Source organism: Heloderma suspectum, chromosome 9, assembly GCF_057233095.1.
Source record: "Heloderma suspectum isolate Gila_16-S chromosome 9, 16-S_ref, whole genome shotgun sequence".
Taxonomy (NCBI): domain Eukaryota; kingdom Metazoa; phylum Chordata; class Lepidosauria; order Squamata; family Helodermatidae; genus Heloderma; species Heloderma suspectum.
In genome coordinates this window covers 35,526,316-35,543,806 of record NC_139466.1, presented here as the reverse complement: position 1 = coordinate 35,543,806, position 17,491 = coordinate 35,526,316, and the positions used below count along the sequence as shown (strand labels likewise).

General features: G+C 46.6%; 1 protein-coding gene across 7 annotated transcripts in view; it reads left to right on the top strand.

Moving 5' to 3' along the window:
- The window catches only part of GAB3 (GRB2 associated binding protein 3), a 137,777-nt gene that overhangs the window by 11,870 nt on the left and 108,416 nt on the right, over positions 1-17,491 (top strand). For 4 of the 7 annotated variants that reach the window (XM_084814095.1, XM_084814094.1, XM_084814093.1 and 1 more), the window contains one exon: positions 1-17,491. This exon is cut by the window's left edge; it is cut by the window's right edge and continues 19,818 nt beyond it. The exons of the other annotated variants lie outside the window; for them this stretch is intronic. The gene's annotated coding sequence lies outside the window, so the exon portion shown is untranslated. 7 annotated transcript variants of the gene reach the window in all.

The window sequence follows — 17,491 nt, the reverse complement described above, 5'->3', positions numbered from 1 at the left end:
GGAAAACTTAATCTCCAGCTCTGAAGAAGCCTTTCCTGCTTGTGGTTCAGCTGATCTGGAGAAGAGACGGGTTCAAATCCCTGTTTGGCCGCGGACACCAGTTCACCATCTGCACAATGCAGATGGAAATAACTGACCACACAAGATTGTTAGTGAGAAAAAAAGAGACCTTTTAAAAAATGTGCAGCGCTCTGCTTATTAAAAGTGTTTTGAGAACCTTTGCTATAAGGAAATTGCCGTTCATATCTTGAGCTTCTTAAAGTAAACTCTATATGTGGCAAACAATATATATTGTGTGAATGACCCATATTTCATTGCTCATGCCTTATATAAACTCCTCTGGATTAGCAGAGGTTATAAACAAACCCTAGAATCACAATTAGTGTAAACTTTAGAATCTACCCAGTGCATGAAACAGCTGTTTGTGCATGCAAAACTGTTGCAAAGGCTAGCGTTTACAGATGGAGGAGTTTACAGTTGTGAAGATGTATTGCCAGAATCATGACAACAACGGCAAATGCTAACGAACAACAAATTGACAGTTTGTGGGGTCATAACCCTCTCTCTTTCCCACCAGTCTGCTGAGAAGCCAACAACAGGGGTTTATATTAAAAGCGGCAACTGTAAGGCTGCAGGCATGACTCAATCACATTATAAATGCTGCTAAAGCTACAGCCTGTGAGGTAATATCTGCTGTACCACAGAAAAGCTGGTGAGGATTAATTTAATTGATGTATCATAAAGGCTGTAAGCAGTACTGAGAGTCCAGGTGAGCTTCATGGTAATAGTGTACTGGTAATATGCATGGTAATAATGCACTGGAAACCTCTTGGTTAGATTACTGCAACTTGCTCTGTGTGGGGCTGCCCTTGAAGACAGTCCAGAGACTGCAGGTAGTGCAGAATGCAGCAGCTGGAAAGTTAACAGGTGTGTCTGCAAGGAGCCATTTTACCTCAGTCTTTAAAGATCTGCCCTGGCTGCCTATCAGTCACCGAGCCCAATTCAAGGTGATAGTACTAACTTACAAATGTATTTATTTACTACATTTTCATCCCAATTTTCAGACAATTATTGTCTCTCAAAGAGGCTCACATTGGTAAGAAAGAGAGAGAAAGGCCCTGCCACCAGGCTTACAAACCCAAATGACAAGATACGCAAGGCAAGGGGAGTGGAGGGGAAAAGGAGGAGGAGGGAGATTGGTTTTTCAAGGCCAGGACAAGGTGGAGAGGCCTAAGCAGGCATTTATATGCACTTCAGGCCCGGTTGATCTTCCCTTGCTGGTGTCCCTGCTTGAATGAGGCTCTTGTTGCTTCAGCTGATGGATGGGGCCAGGGCGTCCCTACCCCTTCCTTCTGCAGTCCCCGAGCAACTGTCAGTTGGAGCAGAGTGTCCTTACTGGCAGGGAGGGGGAAGCGAGCTCCCTGCAGTGGCTCCTTCTCTGCCTGATGGAGGGGCCAGGTGGGTCTCCCCCTTGGCTTGATGTTCCTGCGAAGCAGGGGATGCAGCCTCCCAGTGTCCCTGGTCCCCTGGCTGATGGCAGAAGCTAGCATGAGCATCCTTTCTGTTCTGCAGTTCCAGGGCTCTAAGTAACTCGGGACACGAATGCCATTCCCCACGTATCCCAGGCATGGTCTGAAGGCACATGAGGCAGCTGCCTTGCTGAAGCTAAGCAGGTCTGGGTCTGGTCAGTGCTTCGAGGGGAGACTACCCGGGAACCACATGTAGGCACCTTGAGTTCCATGATGGAAGAAAGGTGGGATATAAATGTAATAAAAATAATATCCTGCTTGGGCTTTGGGGTCAGCGAGGGAGTCCTTCTGAGGCTGCCAGTACCGGCAGAGGTTAAAAACTCTTGACTCATTTGGAGGGCCTTCTCTGTGGTAGCACCCCAGATCTGGTATTCGCTTTCCTCCAAGCTCCATTTGTCTCCTTTATTATATACCTTTCAGGACTGGTCAGTGCAGGCTGGTGGCTCCGATGTCAGTGAGGTGGTGAACCCGCTCCAAGTTTCATTTAGAACCTGTCAGAACTCTAAAGGAGCTCTCCAAGGCACTGAACGCTGCCCCCAAAATGGGTTCCACACTTTGGATAGCTTCGTTAGAGTTCTGACTCTTAGCAGGCTGTTGGGTAATTGTTGTTTGTTGTATGTTTCTATTTTTGAGTTAACGTTTGTTTGTTTGTTTGTTTATTTATTTATTTTCTTAATTGCCCATCTGGCCGGTCACCCGGCCACTCTGGGCAAATTCTACATTAAAACATCGTATTTCTAAAAATACCCTAGCCCACCCCAAAATGCCTGCCTGAACAACCACGTTTTTAATGCGTGGCGAAAGCTCATTAAAGAGGGGCCATGGAGGAATTCCTAGGGAGAGAGTTCCTCAGAGTGGGGGCCACCACAGAGAAGGCCCTCTGCCTCATCCTCACCAGCCTAGCTGTCCTGGCCATCTGAGGCTGATCTTGTCGAGCGGCCTGTCTGGTGTTGCTGGAGGCACTCCTTGAGATAGGCTGGGCTGGAACCGTATAGGGTTTTAAAGGTCAAAACTAGCACCTTGAATTTGGTCCGGAAAACAGCTGGTAACCAGTGCAACTCCTTCAGCACCGGAGTGATGTGATCACGCTGGCAGCTGCCTTTAATCAGGCGAGCTGCCGCGTTCTATACCAGCTGCAACTTCTGAACCATCTTCAAGAGTAACCCCACATAGAGCACATTACAGTAGTCTAGACAAAAGGAGACCAGCTTTGCCGTCGTGACCAGCCCCAAGATCACATGTGATGCAGATTGGGATATAAATTGCATAAGTACAGTAAGGAGAGCTTCAACTCCTGGGCAGTAGAGTGATGCAAGCAAGCAAGCAAGAAACAAACATGAGAAATAAAGAAAATGACGGCATGAGCCAAGAATGGAGTGGTGTTCCTACTGGAAAATACCAATGGTACACTTGCAAGCGGACCTTGCAGCAAAATGTTGCAGTCTATCCTTACCCCCAAACAGTGGTTCCCTTTTACCTGGGTACTCCAGGTTCTGTCATGGTACTGCAAGGATGGCACTGGACCCCATGCTGTCTGTCCATGTGGGGATGGATGGTGCCTCCAAACAAAAAATCTTCCGTGCTCAATACGTTTGATTTCAGTGATTTTTAATTGCTTTTCTGTACACTGGGGGTTTCCAATGCGGTGCCCAAGGGCACCCCTCCTGGTGCCCAACAGGCTCCCTGCCCCTTCTGATTTTTATTTTATTTCTTAAGATTTCTGTTATTGTTATTTTAATTGGGAGGATGGCAAAGTTTTTATATTAATATCATTATTATTATTAACATCATCGTCGTCGTCATTCTTTTCATTGGGAGCCTGGGAAAGTGAAGTTCTTCCCTCCATTGCCATCACTTATTTGGGTTCAAAAGAATGGCTTTGTGTTTAGGAGCTCCAACCACTGCCTTTTCCTTAGCTTTTTGGCCAAGTGACTTTTCTTTTCATCTCACCTGTTTGCCTTCTGGGAAATTACTGTTTTGTGACTGGCCCTGCCCACCATGGCACCCATTTTATGAGTGGACAAGCCCCACCCCATGGGCAGCCATTTTGTGAGAGCACCCACAATGTTCGCTTAAAATTCCCCTGCCCCAAAAAGGTTGGGGATCCCTGGTGTTCACGTCTGTTCCCTCCCCCAGCCACCTTTGTTGCATTTATCGGAAGCGTTCTGATTTTAGTGGAATGAAAGCAACACACTTGTAACTCTTCCCCACTTCTAACTGAAAGAGGACCCATGACAAGGATTAATTTCACCCCTTGATGTCAAGATGCTATGGAGAGCAGCAGCTATTTCTCTTTCTTTGAGAGAACTTGGTTAACACACCACAGGGTTTCCACAAAATTCCCCCTAATAGGCTACTTCCACCTTCAGCTTCTTAGAATTCATTTACTTCAAATTTCAGGCCCTAGATGGACAAAAGGGAACCTGAATGAGCTAAATGGTACCATGGTTGTGCTTCCCAGTTGCATGGAGTTGCTTTCTGAACCAGACGAGCTAGAGATGCCATCTTTCAGCCTGAGGGCCAATTCAGTTGTTGACAAGTTCTCGGGGGTTGCATTCCAGCGACAGGTGGGCCCAGAATACCTCTTCCTGCCAGTAACTAAGCCTTAGGAGGGGCACGTCAACTTTTTAGAATGGTGGGAGAAACAATGCAAGACCTGGGAAAGCACAAAATGACTGTTGGTCAGGGAAAGGGGTGGCCCCTTGGAGAACCTTGGAAGGCTGGCTTGGGAACTTCATGCAGGCCGGATTCGGCCCACGGCCCTGAGGTTCAACACTCCTGCCTTAAAAATTAAAGATAGGGCAGAGTTATCTCAGCATTCTTGGCACGAGTACCTTATTTGAAAGGATGAAGCAAGGTTTTCTAGGTCCACCTTCCCCTAGTCAGCTAGGGCTGATGGGAGTTGTAGTCCAGGATTCCTGAGAGAGCACCACCTCCTTTACCAACCTGCCCAGTCACTGAGGTCATTGGAGGGCATGTCTCTGGTGGTTCCACATGGACCCATGGCCCAGCTGGAGTCCACTGTGGAACTCCCTGCCTTTGGAGGTCAGGCAAGCGCCAACATTGTGTTCCTTCCGCTGCCTCCTGAAGACATTGTTATTTTGAGAGGCCTTCCTTGCATGCTGCGGTTTATTAAGTTCGACCTTATTGGAATTGTCTTTCAAAAAAATGCTATACCTGTTTTAACCTGGTGCTTTATTCTTTTACCTTTGTTGTTCACTGCTCCAATATCTTCTGATGTGCAGCAGTATATAAATATTCTAAATAAATAAACAAACACATCTGGAGGGCACTGGAAGTGGTGCGATCAGAGAGAGCACTGTTGCATTCTTCCTTCTCAAGCACATACAGCTCACCAGATGATCTGACCGAGAACGCGGGACTTTGAGTGATGTGAGGAAAGGGCGCAATGAATGTGTGCAGCTGTTTGTTTTTTGTTGGTTGCTTGGTTTGAGAAATGAGGCTTGACCGCAGAGGATACCTAAAGCCTTTCCTCCAGGTTGTACCTCCATTGCTGTTTTAGCAGGACTAGCAGTACAACTGAAAACTGCTGGAGAAATGTAATTCCCTCTTCAGCTCATTCTGCCGTTGCTCCACAGCGCAAGCTGAATATGAGCCAACAATGTGATGTGGCTGCAAAAGAGGCAAATGCTAGTTTGGGCTGCATTAATAGAAGTATAGCTTCCAAATCCCGTGAAGTACTAGTTCTCCTCTACTCGGCACTGGTTAGGCCTGTCTCTTGAGTACTGTTCTTGGTACCGTACTTTAAGAAGGATGCAAACGAACTGGAGAGGGTTCAGAGGAGGGCAACAAAGATGATCAGGGGACTGGAAACAAAGCCCTATGAGGAGAGGGCTGGACAGCCATCTGTCAGGGATGCTCTGACTTGGATTCCTGCATTGAGCAGGGGATTGGACTCGATGGCCTTGTAGGCCCCTTCCAACCCTACTATTCTATGATTCTGTGAGAGACTGAAAGAACTGGGCATGTTTAGCCTTGAGAAGAGAAGACTGAGGGGAGATATGACAGCGCTCTTCAAGTACTTGAAAGGTTGTCACCATGAGGAAGGCCAGGATCTCTTCTCGATCATCCTGGAATGCAGGACATGGGGTAATGGGCTCAAGTGACAGGAAGCCAGATTCCAGCTGAACATCAGGAGAAGCATCCTGACTGTTAGAGCAGTACGACAATGGACCCAATTCCCTAGGGAGGTGGTGGGCTCTCCCACACTGCAGGCATTCAAGAAGAAGCTGGGCAGCCATCTGTCAGGGATGCTTTGACCTGGATTCCTGCATTGAGCAGGGGGTTGGACTCATAGGTCTTGCCTTCCAACCCTACTGTTCTGTGATTCTATAAGGTCGCTGTGAGGTTGGGCAGAAGCTGATATAGCTATCCCCACCACCATCGCCGAACAGTGTTGGCCCTTTAAAATCACTTTCTAGGCTTCACGCAGCTCTACTTCATTGCCTGAGCACTCATGGATGTCATTACAAGAAATATGCGGTGATCTTGAGTATGCCTACTTCCTTTCTGAGAGCAGGGACCCATCATTTCAGAATGCAGCCTCCCCTTTACATTTCGTTTTGTTTCTCTAGTACAAAAGAACAAAAGGTGGGTACCTTCTTTTTCTGTCAGGGGCCACATTCTTTTGGGGGTAACAAACCAGCTGTGCGCAGGTCTAGTGCCAAAAGTGGCTAGAGCCACCTGTTTTCTCTCTCTTTTTGCCAGCCTATTCTCTCTGACCTGGTTCGCACAATCACAGGGTGACTAATAAGCTACGGTGACTTGATAACCACGCTGCATGTGCCGGTCACACGCCAGGGGGATTAGCATAATTACCCTTGGCAGCATGGCTTGTTGTGTCTTTGCGAGGGTGGCTTGTTGCCATGGGTAACAAGCCAACCAGAACCCATGGGCTGTTACAAGGCTAAGCCCCCTGTCAAGGGTAATTGTGCTATGTCCCCCAGCATGCAACCGGCATGTGCGCCGGGGGAAATAAGCCACTATGGCTCATTTCCCAAGCCACAGTGGTGCAAACTGGACCTCTTGTCTCATGCCTTCTCTCTCTCTTCCTTGGGCACACCCTTCTGTCTGACTCGCTTCCTCACTGCCCAGTGGGCAGCTATGGGTAGGACAGATTGCTCCTGCCAGAGCTCTTGGCTGCTTACTTTCAGAGGGATTTCCTCCCGTCCTTTTGACACTCCATCCACTTTGGCTCACCCCTGCCCCCAGCTTCCGTCTCCTTGTCTGAGGCTTGAACTGATTGCTTGCAGAGGGCTTCCCCCAGTCTTCTCATCACTCTGTCCATTTTTCCTGCCTCGCGCCTTCCTTCTTTCTCTCTGGACTCCCTCCACCTGCATGAAATCAGAGAGACACGTGTGTCTTGGGGTGCAGATTCCTCACCCCTGCTTTACAAGGTCGTGTACTCCACCCTACAACGCCCAGGAGAATACTTCTCTTTGGAGTGCAAGGCTTTTTCCTCTGAGCAAGGCTAGCTTTCTCTCTTTCTCTGTAACATTTGGACAGTTTTTCTGCTACGGGTGTAGGATTAGGGCTGGTTGCACATAACTTTACTTCATTCATTTTATTTTACTAAAATGTTGATAAACTGCTTTTCCGGTGTTCAAAGCAGTTTGCAACCCCAATAAAAAACAGAAGGAGAAATAGAAAAAACTAAATCAATAGCGAACAGCTAAATTCAACAATTGATTGATTGATTGATTTGTGACACTTGTATCCCACTGAATATAATAAAATCCTTCAGCAGCTCACAATAAATAGTAAAATCACTTTGAAATACAACATTAAAAATACAGCATTAAAAACACTTTACTACAATTAAAACAACAACAACAATTCAAGGAGCAGTAAAAGGGAGCAGTATGATTAATTTACTTACAGCCCAGGGAAAGCCTGGGTAAACAAGTCTTTTTCAAGAGGTGCTTAAAAGATGCCACATTTTCTGCCTCTCGAACTACACGAGGGAGGGTTTTCCAGAGGATGGGTGCCACCACAAAGAAGACCTGCTGTCAGGGTACTGCATGGTGACATTCTGTTCATTTTGGAATGACCAGCAATGCCTCCTCTGATGAACTTAAAGGTTGCCTGGGTATGTATAAGGGAAGGTGGTCTGCTAGGTATCCTGGTTGCAAGTTGTTTTGATCTTTGGATGATGATAACATAACCTTGTACATGGCTCAGTAGCTAATAGGCAGCCAGTGCAGTTCTTTTAACATGGGTGTTATGTGAGCATAGCTAGGTTTCCCAGTGGGCACCCTAGCTGCTGCATTCTGCACGAGCTGCAGCTTCTGAACCATGCACAAGGGCAGCCCTACATAGAGTGCATTGCAGTAGTCTAATTTTGAGGTTACCAGTTCATGGATCACCATGGCTAGGCTACATCTATCCAGAAACGGGCAAATCAAAACTAAACAGTTGCTGAAAAACATCACCCAAAGCTAACCTAAAAAGATGAGACTTATAGCCCTTGCGAGAAGAAAGGAATGAGGTAGCTTTCTACTGGTAGGAGGTTTCACTGCTACTTCAGGGTCACCACAGTAAAAGCCCTGCTCAGAGCGGGCACCATTTGCCATCAAAATGCAACGCAGACAACAAAGCCTATTGCTTGGATCTCAACAGGCAAATGGGCTCATATAGGGAGAGAGGGTCCTTAAGGAATGGGGGTCCCAGGCCATGCAAGGCTTTAAAGCAGGAGTGGGCAGCTTCTTGGGGTGGGGGCTGCATGCAGTCCATGGGCCACGTGTTGCCCACCCCTGCTTTAAAGGTTAAAGCTGGGAAAAGGTATAGAAAGGGGCAACCAAGATGAGCAGGGGGTTAGAGAGTGCGTTCCCTAGGAGAAAAGGCTAAAGTGTTCATTTCTTTTAGCTTAGAAGAAGACGGCTAAAACTGGGACATAATGGAGGGCTTTAAAATTATACATAGCAGCATTCCCCAACCTGGTGCCTTCCAGATGGCCATACTGGCTGGGGATAATGGGAGTGGTAGTCCAACAGCATTTGGAAGGGATTAAGTTGGGGGAGGCTGCCATATGCAACTGCAGACCCCTTCATCATGCTGACTGGGAATGATGGGAGTTGCAGTCCAACACATCTGGAGGGCACTAGGATGAACTTCGCTACCACAAGGATGGGGGCTTGATGGCTTCTGGCTTAGATGCGGTTTAGACTAATTCATGGAGGATATATATGTCAGTAGCTACTAATCATGATTGCTATGAGCTGTGTTCAGCCTCAAAGGCGGCATGCCTCTGAATACCTGTTGCTGGGGAAAGCCATCAGGAGAGAGCTATTGCCTTCAGGTCCTGCCTGTGAGTTTCCCAGAAGCACCTGGACATTGTGGGAACCAGGATGCTGGGTGCGGTAGACCAGCGGTCAGATCTAACAGGGCTCTTAGGGCGCAATCCTAGGCATGTTTAGACTGAGCAAAGGCCTACAACTCCCACCACTCCCCAGCCAGGTGGCTGGGGAGTGCTGGGAGTTATAGGCCTTTGCTCTGTCTAAACATGCCTAGGATTGTGCCTTTAGGTTCTTATGCCCTGTTTAGATATGGGATTGTATCCAGTGGGTTATATGCAATGACTGAAGCCCATTCATTTCAGTAGGTTTACTCTACATAGGATTAACCTTGGATACAACCCCTGGTTTTGGACACAATACTTCCTAACTTTCCCATGTTCATCACTCTGTTTATTTTCCCTTTTCCATAGGAAGTAAATGCTAGTAAGGTAGAATGCCAATAATGCTTTTCATATTCAAATATAGGAGTTCACGACAACTAAATGTGTTGGACATGATACAGTTGGATTTAGCTCTTTCAAGTCCCATCAAATTCAATGGGACCGCGGATTAAGCAGGATATTGACAAACTGGGATGTATCCAGAGGAGGGCAACAAAGATGTCAAGGGGCTCGGAGACCAAGTCCTGTAGAAATGGTTGAAGGAGTCAGTTTAGCCACGAGAAGAGATGATGAAGGGCACAGCCCCATGCATGTTTAGACAGGGGAAAGTCCTACAACTCCCAGCATACCCCAGCCAGCATGGGTGGTTGGGGAATGCTGGGAGTTGTCCCTGGACTTTCTTCTGTCTAAAAATGCATAGGACTGCACCCTAAGAGGCGGAGCAAATTTGTTCTATGTTGCTGTCCCAGTGGTTTCAAATGACAAGACAGCAGATTTTGGCTAAACATTAGGAAGAGTTTCCTGATGGGACAAGCTGTTTGACAGTGGAACAGCTTCTCTCGGAAGGTGGGGTACTCCCCTACTTTAAAAACAACAAGAAGTCTTTTGGCGCCTTAACGACTAACGCATTTATTCTGACATCAACTTGAATGGACTGTAGCCCACTTCATCAGATGCATGAGGTATTACGGAGAATTTCATGGGAGTGTTATGGAGAATTTCTAATGGCAAGAAAGCAGATTTTGGCTAAACATTAGGAAGAGTTTCCTGACAGTACAAGCTGTTTGATAGTGGAACAGGTTCTTTCGGAAGGTAGGGGCTCCCCTACATTAAGAACAACAAAGAGTCTTATGGGACCTTAACGACTAACACATTTATTCCGGCATAAACTTGAATGGTCTATAACCCACTTCATCAGATGCATGGGAGTATTATGGTCCGCATAGTTAAAGCAATGGTATTCCCCGTAGTAACCTATGGCTGTGAGAGCTGGACCATAAGGAAGGCTGAGCGAAGGAAGATAGATGCTTTTGAACTGTGGTGCTGGAGGAAAATTCTGAGAGTGCCTTGGACTGCAAGAAGATCAAACCAGTCCATACTCCAGGAAATAAAGCCAGACTGCTCACTCGAGGGAATGATCTTAAAGGCAAAACTGAAGTACTTTGGCCACATCATGAGAAGACAGGATACCCTGGAGAAGATGCTGATGCTAGGGAAAGTGGAAGGCAAAAGGAAGAGGGGCCGACCAAGGGCAAGATGGATGCATGGATGATATTCTGGAGGTGACGGACTTGACCTTGGGGGAGCTGGGGGTGGCGACAGCCGACAGGAAGCTGTGGCATGGGCTGGTCCATGAAGTCACGAAGAGTCGGAAGCGACTGAGTGAATAAACAACACAATACAGTGCAGGTGGTGGTGGTGGAGGTGGAAGAATGGCAAACAATGAAGTAAGAAGGAAATTAAATGCAGAAAGCAATGATGGAGACAGTCACACTTTGAACAGTGGTCATTCACAGTGCAGTGGTTGCTGATAACACAAACGCCCTGCCTGTAACACTCAGCCAGCATTCCTTGGCTATTGAGCATGCTCAGCCTTCATTGGGCTGTTTTGGGTTTGTTTGTTTGTTCCCCCCTTAAACACTTTTTTTTGGTACTTCTGCAAACCCCGGAGTTCCCCCAAGCCTGCTCTTGTACATAGATAGTGCCATTTTGGGTACGTAAGGATCCCCACTTGGAAAGTGAGTGTGCTCTTAGTACAATAATATAGTAGTATAAAATATACTAAGGGTGCTTCCAGATGAGGCTTTCATTGTGCAATTGCCATGACTCATTCACATAATTTTTATAGGGGGTCCAGGCAACATCTTCCAGTTGCAACCCCCCTGTATATTCCCACCGCTTTTTAACTGGAAAAAAAAATGCATTAAGTAGGGAAAGATGGAATAGTCGCGCAATGCCTTTTGATTGGTAGCACTAGGAGCGATCCCTCTAGAACAGGAGTGGGCATCTTGTGGCCTTCCAGATGTTTTGGACTACAACTCCCATCAGCCCTAGACTGTGTAGCCAGTGGTGAGGGGTCATGGGAGTTGTAGGCCAAAACAACTTGAATAGCACCCAAAGGTTTTTTTTTTTTAATTACTGTTTTGAAAAGCGGCCAGGTAAAATTACCTGGTGTACTTTTACCTTGCTGCTCAGGCAGGAAAGGGTGTTGCTGTTTCATCTGGAGGGTAAGAATGCTGATCAAGGGATTGTATGTTTAGGCTTCTGAGAACATATGATCCAGCGTTCCTAATTTGTCAGCAAATACCAGAGATGCAGTTTGGGGAGTTCGAAAACATGTCCACTGATCTGCCAGCTAATGATGGGTTTATTTGGGAGAAATGTCAAGTTGCTTAACTTCTAGCTGAGAACTGTTGTGTCATCATCAGGCTTGACTGTAGCTGCATGCCATTCTATTCTATTCTATTCTATTCTATTCTATTCTATTCTATTCTTTTCTTTCACCCCTGCCTCCCCCACCCCAAGGCTTAAAAACATGACGATAGAGCAGTAATCGAACTGAACGAGCAAAGAAAAATGGATGAAAGTTACGATGGTGTCTTGAAATATCCCTATTGGTTGTGCCTAGCTTCACCAGTCTGGCATCCTCTGAAAGAGTCTGGACTACACCTCCCATCACCCCCAGACCATACTGGTTGGGGATGGTAGGAGGTGTAGTCCAACCCATCTGGAAGCTACCACATTGGGGAAGGCTGCTCTAGGGGGGAATAGGAGGCTGGATGGATTAGACCAACAAAGCAGTGACATAAAAGTTTTGCTTCATTGACTAAGTCAGCCCTGGTGGACTACAACTCCCATCAGCCCACCCTGCCTGGCTGGGATGATGGGATTTGTGGTTTGCCACATCGCCAGGTCAGGAAGGGCTGGTCCAAGTAGTGGCTATATCTGGGCAAGACCCCCTCAAGAGGCAGGGCAAACAGGGTGCCTGCCTAGGGCACCAAATTCTAGGGTCTACCAAATGACATGGGAAGGCTGGTTTAAGCAATGGCTGCATCTGAGTCAGGAAACTCCCCCCCCCTTTCAGTTGACTGGTGTTACTTGGGTTTGTGACAGGATGGATGGTGTTTCCCTGCAGTATATGACTTAACTCAGTTGCCTGAATCATCTGGAGCTCTCTCCTACTCTGGCCAATGTGGAGTTCATTTAGCCTTGGCACACAGAACACAGGCTTGGGGCATGCCGAGAGACTAGCTGGACTTCCCCAACAGATCAGACCAGAAGAGCAGTAAAACCATAGCTGACCCTACCTTTTCTTCCCTACCTGAATGGAAAAAGAGAATGGGGCTGATAAAAAGTTACCCCACAGTGGGATCTGGTTATGGAGAATAGACGAGAAGGGGATTGTGAAACACTCTGCACATTTGTTTTTAGAAATGCCCATTCAAAGATCAAACTGGAAGTCTCCCGAATAAGTGGTTTTGGTTTCTGTTCATGTTGTTTATTTTGGCATCAGCATATTGTCTTAAACATGAGTGGAGAGGTTTGGACTAACAGACACAGCTCGTCTTTGAACATTAACTCTTCTGTAATGACCAGTCAGACCTGCAACAAAATGTTGCAGTGTGGAATGCTTCAGTTCAGGGTTGTAGCCAGCCATGCCCTCTTTGAGGAGACGCTTCTCTGTTCCCCCCTCTCCATGGTTTTCCATTCCTCCCCCCCTTCTTCCAACAGTCATTCAGCATTCTGTAGCCACTCAACATGCTGCTTTGCGCTGTTTGGGGTTTTTTTTAGCCTAGGTTTTTTCTGAAAGATTTTTTTCTACTTCTGCAAATCTTGGGGTCTCACAAGCCTCTTATACCTCGCTCTTGTGTGCGGATGGTGCTGTTTTGGTACATAAGGAACCACGAGAATGAGTCCATTATTAATATAAAGGATTTAAGGATCCAAGGAAAGGGTGAACAGGATGAGAAATCTTGGGGAAATTAATTCCTGTCCCGCTTTTCTCTTCATTTGGCAAAGAAAGCTTGCAATTTAGGAGCGAGATAAATGGCAACTATTCCTTAAAATATGCCTTCTTGTAATATTACTATTTTATTTATAGAGAAGGATAAAATAATTTTAAATAATATTGAAAATAATATTACTAGCGCTCCTTGATCCTGCAGAATGTTTCCTGTTGTTGAGTGATACAAACATGGTTCTTTATCTAAAAGTAACTGTATTATTAGAAATATAGTCATTTCATGTATAATTTAGGGATATCGACTTGTAAATTATACGATATTGATTAGTTCATTCCTCTGCTTCGGCTATTAGGGCATGAATAATATTAGGAAATAAATCAATAAGGCTGCTTCATTTAGATGGAGGAACAAATGAAATCCTGGGATTAAGTGTGTACTGGCTGCTAGATTCTGGATTAAGTTTCTATTCCAAATATGCAAGACACTGCACTTGGAAGGAAAAGGCCATAGCTCAGAGGTAGAGCACGTGCTTTGCATTCACAAGGTCCCAGGTTTGATCCCCAGCACTTCCATATAGGGCTGGGAAAAAGCTCTTCTTCTGTGTGGGAGAGGACCATGTCACACTACAACCCGTGCATGGCTGCACTGGCTGGGGTCATGGGAGTTGTATTCTGTCCTCTCTGGAGGGCATCAGGTTGGGGAAAGTGGGTGAAGAATACATGGGCCAGTGGTCTGGCTAAGTGTACGGCAAATATCCCCCCCCCCATAATACTAGAAGCCAATGGGGTCATCCCATGGAGCTGATTGGCGGGAAATTCAGGACAGATAAAAGGAAGGACTTCTTCTGACAGCACATGGTTAAGCTGTGAGAATTCGCTACCAGAAGATCTGGTGATGGGCACCAATCTGGATGGCTTCAAAGGGGGTTAGACAAATTCCTGGAGGAGAACCCTATCAATGGCTACTAGCCCTGCTGGATATATGCTACCTCCAGTATCAGGGGCAGTCTGCCTATGTACACCAGTTGCTGGGGAACATGTGCGGGAGGCGCTGTTGCACTCATGTCCTGCTTGTGGGCTTCATGTGGACAGCTGGTTGGCTACTTTGTGAACAGAATGCTGGACTAGGTGGACCCTTGGTCTGATCCAGCAGGGCTCTTCTTACACTCTTGGCATGTGAAGCAAGCGTTTGGTTTAGGGGAGGACCGGCGTCAAGCGTAGGTATGGTCGGGCACCTGCTGAGGGCCGACACGCCAGCAGGGGCCCACTGACAGGAGCCCCCTGGAGTTGCTCCTCCTCTTCACCATTGCAGCCTCCTTGTTCACCTGCCTCTCGCTCTGGCCCAGGCGATGGTGGAAAGGAGGAGCAGCAGATGCCACTGCTGACTTTCTCCCTGGCTCTCTCTGCCTGTCAAGATTGAAGCAAGTGATGGCAATGATGAAAAAGAAGATGAGGAGCAATAGCTGCTGGTGACAATGGCGGTGGGAAAGTGGACTCACTGAGGGAAGGGAGGCCATGGAGGGTCTTCTTCCAAAGTGCCCTCAAAAACCTAGAGCCAGCCTTACTTTACTTTGCCCTTTCTAAAACTTTCCCTACTTATTTCCAGCATAACAAGACCTCCTTTCAACCCACTAATTGCTTTAACAAAGTAAATAAGAGATTCGTTTACAGTAAGACCTGGTTTGGAACCTGTTTCCAGTGCCAGGCTCCGCCCCCATGGAAGATGGGAAGTAGCGTGAACGAACAGAGCACCTCTGAGCATACATAATGTGATTTTTGTCTTACAGGATGCCCCATCTCAGCACAGCCTGCAGATCAGAGGTTGTGATTTTTGTTCAGGGGACACCATGAGCCCTGGAACTGTTCTTTTAAGGAATTAATTCCTGTTTCGTTGGGTTTGATGCCAGCATATAAACAAACCCTATGCTCTGGTATAATCGTTGAGCAAATGAGCATTATGCAGATAGTTGCACTGAGATCAGCTACGGATCCATTAGATAGGAATGTAACGATTGACCTGTTGTACGAGACCAAAAGCCAGTACTTGTTTTTCTAATATTGGCCGTTTGTGATGGTGTGTCTCCTGAACACACTACATTTGACCCTGAAATCCTGCCCAAGGAACCATTAGGCACATGGGACAGAGGCATGGAAACTCACCTCATGGGGTAAAATATCTCTGGGGAGGGGGGGATGCCCTGTGATAAATATAACATGCTCTGGTCTTAACTGGATTGTTTTCAGGTGAAATGAATTGAACTGAGAACTGGCCTGTGGAATTTGAACAGGTGAAGCATCTTTCTGGAGTATATGACAGTGTAAATCAGGGAGGGCTGCATGCAGCCCTCAGTCTGATTACTAAAGATCTCTGCAGTCTGTCAGTTCAGACCTCTGTGCATTCCTCAGCAACCCACTGGGTGGGAGGAGAAAGAGAGAAGGGAGTGTTAGAGAAAGAAAACGGGGTTGCCTTGTCCACTTTTGGCTGTAGCCCCAAAAGATTATCCCTGATGGAATGCAGCCCTTGACAGGAAAAAAAAGGCCATTTCCCCCCGCCCGGTGTAAATACTCCTGTTACCCTCCTTTATGTAAATAATTTGGAAATACCGTTTGTCGTTTTTATTCCAGGAAAAAAATACACACACTCCTTGATCAAAATATCAGTAAGACCAGACATTCTGAAAGCAGCCAAACCAATACTAATCTCTGAACTATCTTGTGGGTTTTCATTTTCTAGTAAATCAGATAGAACGGGTGGGAACATTTCCAAGTACTGGGTGTTCTGGAGTCCCCTATCACGTCAGTTCGTTATTTGAGTGAAAGAGAGAGACAAAAACAGTGAAATCCCTTTTAGAAAGATGGGAATCCAAACACCTTTTGAAATTAATACAAGTAGCTTTTAGCTAGCTTCCCTTTTTAAAAAAAAAGAAAAGAAAAGAAAACACACCTACTTACCCAACAATATTCTTTTAATAAACCCTGAGAAGTATTGTCACTTCATCACTGGATGATCAAAGTGAAACCCTTTCATGTGGTAAAATTCAAAGCAGGAGATCGCTGCCATGATTATACCAGTGTGAAGCTTCTTAACTCAGTGGAAAAGCACCTGCTTTGTATACAGAAGGTTCCAGGTTCCATCCCTGACTTCTCCAGGTAGGGCTAGGAAAGAATCCGTCCTGAAACTGCTGCCAGTCAGGGTCAACAGTTCTGGACTAGTTGGACCACTGGTCTGGCTCAGTATAAGGCGGATTCCCACGTTCCTATTATTAGGGATGTCGGAGAAATCCGCAACGGAACCAGATGAGTCCAGATACCTCCCCAGCCTTCATAGACATGATCAGCACCAGTACCAGCTCCAGGTTTTTCAGGTCTCTTCAGAAAAACACCCTCCATGGGCCCCCTCCCTCAGGGAGTCTACCTTTTCACTGCTGTTTTCAGCAGCTGCTCTTGTTCCTCCCCTTCCTCATCATTGCCCCCACTTGCTTGCTTGACAGGCAGAGAGCCAGGGAGCAAGCCGATAATGGCATCTCCTGCTCCTCCTTCTCACCACCACCGTTGTCTGGGCCATGAACAACCGATTTCAGGGGTTCGTGTCAGTGGCCCCCCTGCTAGGATGTGGGCCCTTGGCAGGTGCCCAGCTATGACGACCCTTGATGCTGCCCTGATCAGTACTGACAGATCTGGCAGTATTAATCAGACATCTTTGCAGCTGCATCAGTTGTGAACCGTTCCCCCCTTGAATGCTGGGTATTTGGGGCCCTTCCCTCCATTGCAACAGGTAACTTGCCTGTGTGTGTGTGTGTGGGGGGGGCTTTTTGTTTCCATGCACAGATCCCTGTTGCTGTATCAGGGCAAAATAAACACAGCAAGAAACAATTTCTATACACTTCCAGGGCTGTTGATTGGTACGCTGGCTCCAAGAAGAGCTCACTCTTTGGGTTGGCTTTGCTCAGATTGAGGAACTGGGCTAGAGCAGGCAGAGATATTTATGTACATACTTATTGGGTGAGGTGGGGGAACTGGCTGAGCACATTATTTATTCCTTCCTTCCTTCCTTCATTCCTGAGTCTTCATTAGCATCTTCTTCAAAGCCACCTGGGTCACTCTTTGGTGATGTTTGCACCCGAGTTACTTTGCTTTAAGAGAAACCTACCTGCATCATTAAATTACTGCAGGTTAATTTCTCCAAACCTGTATATGCTTTTCGAAATCTCTTTTTTTTTCCAATTGGCAGCTGGTATCTTGAATTTCCCCCTTCATGGATCACTGCCTTGTTGTGGCGAAGGGGCTTGCATAACTGAGATA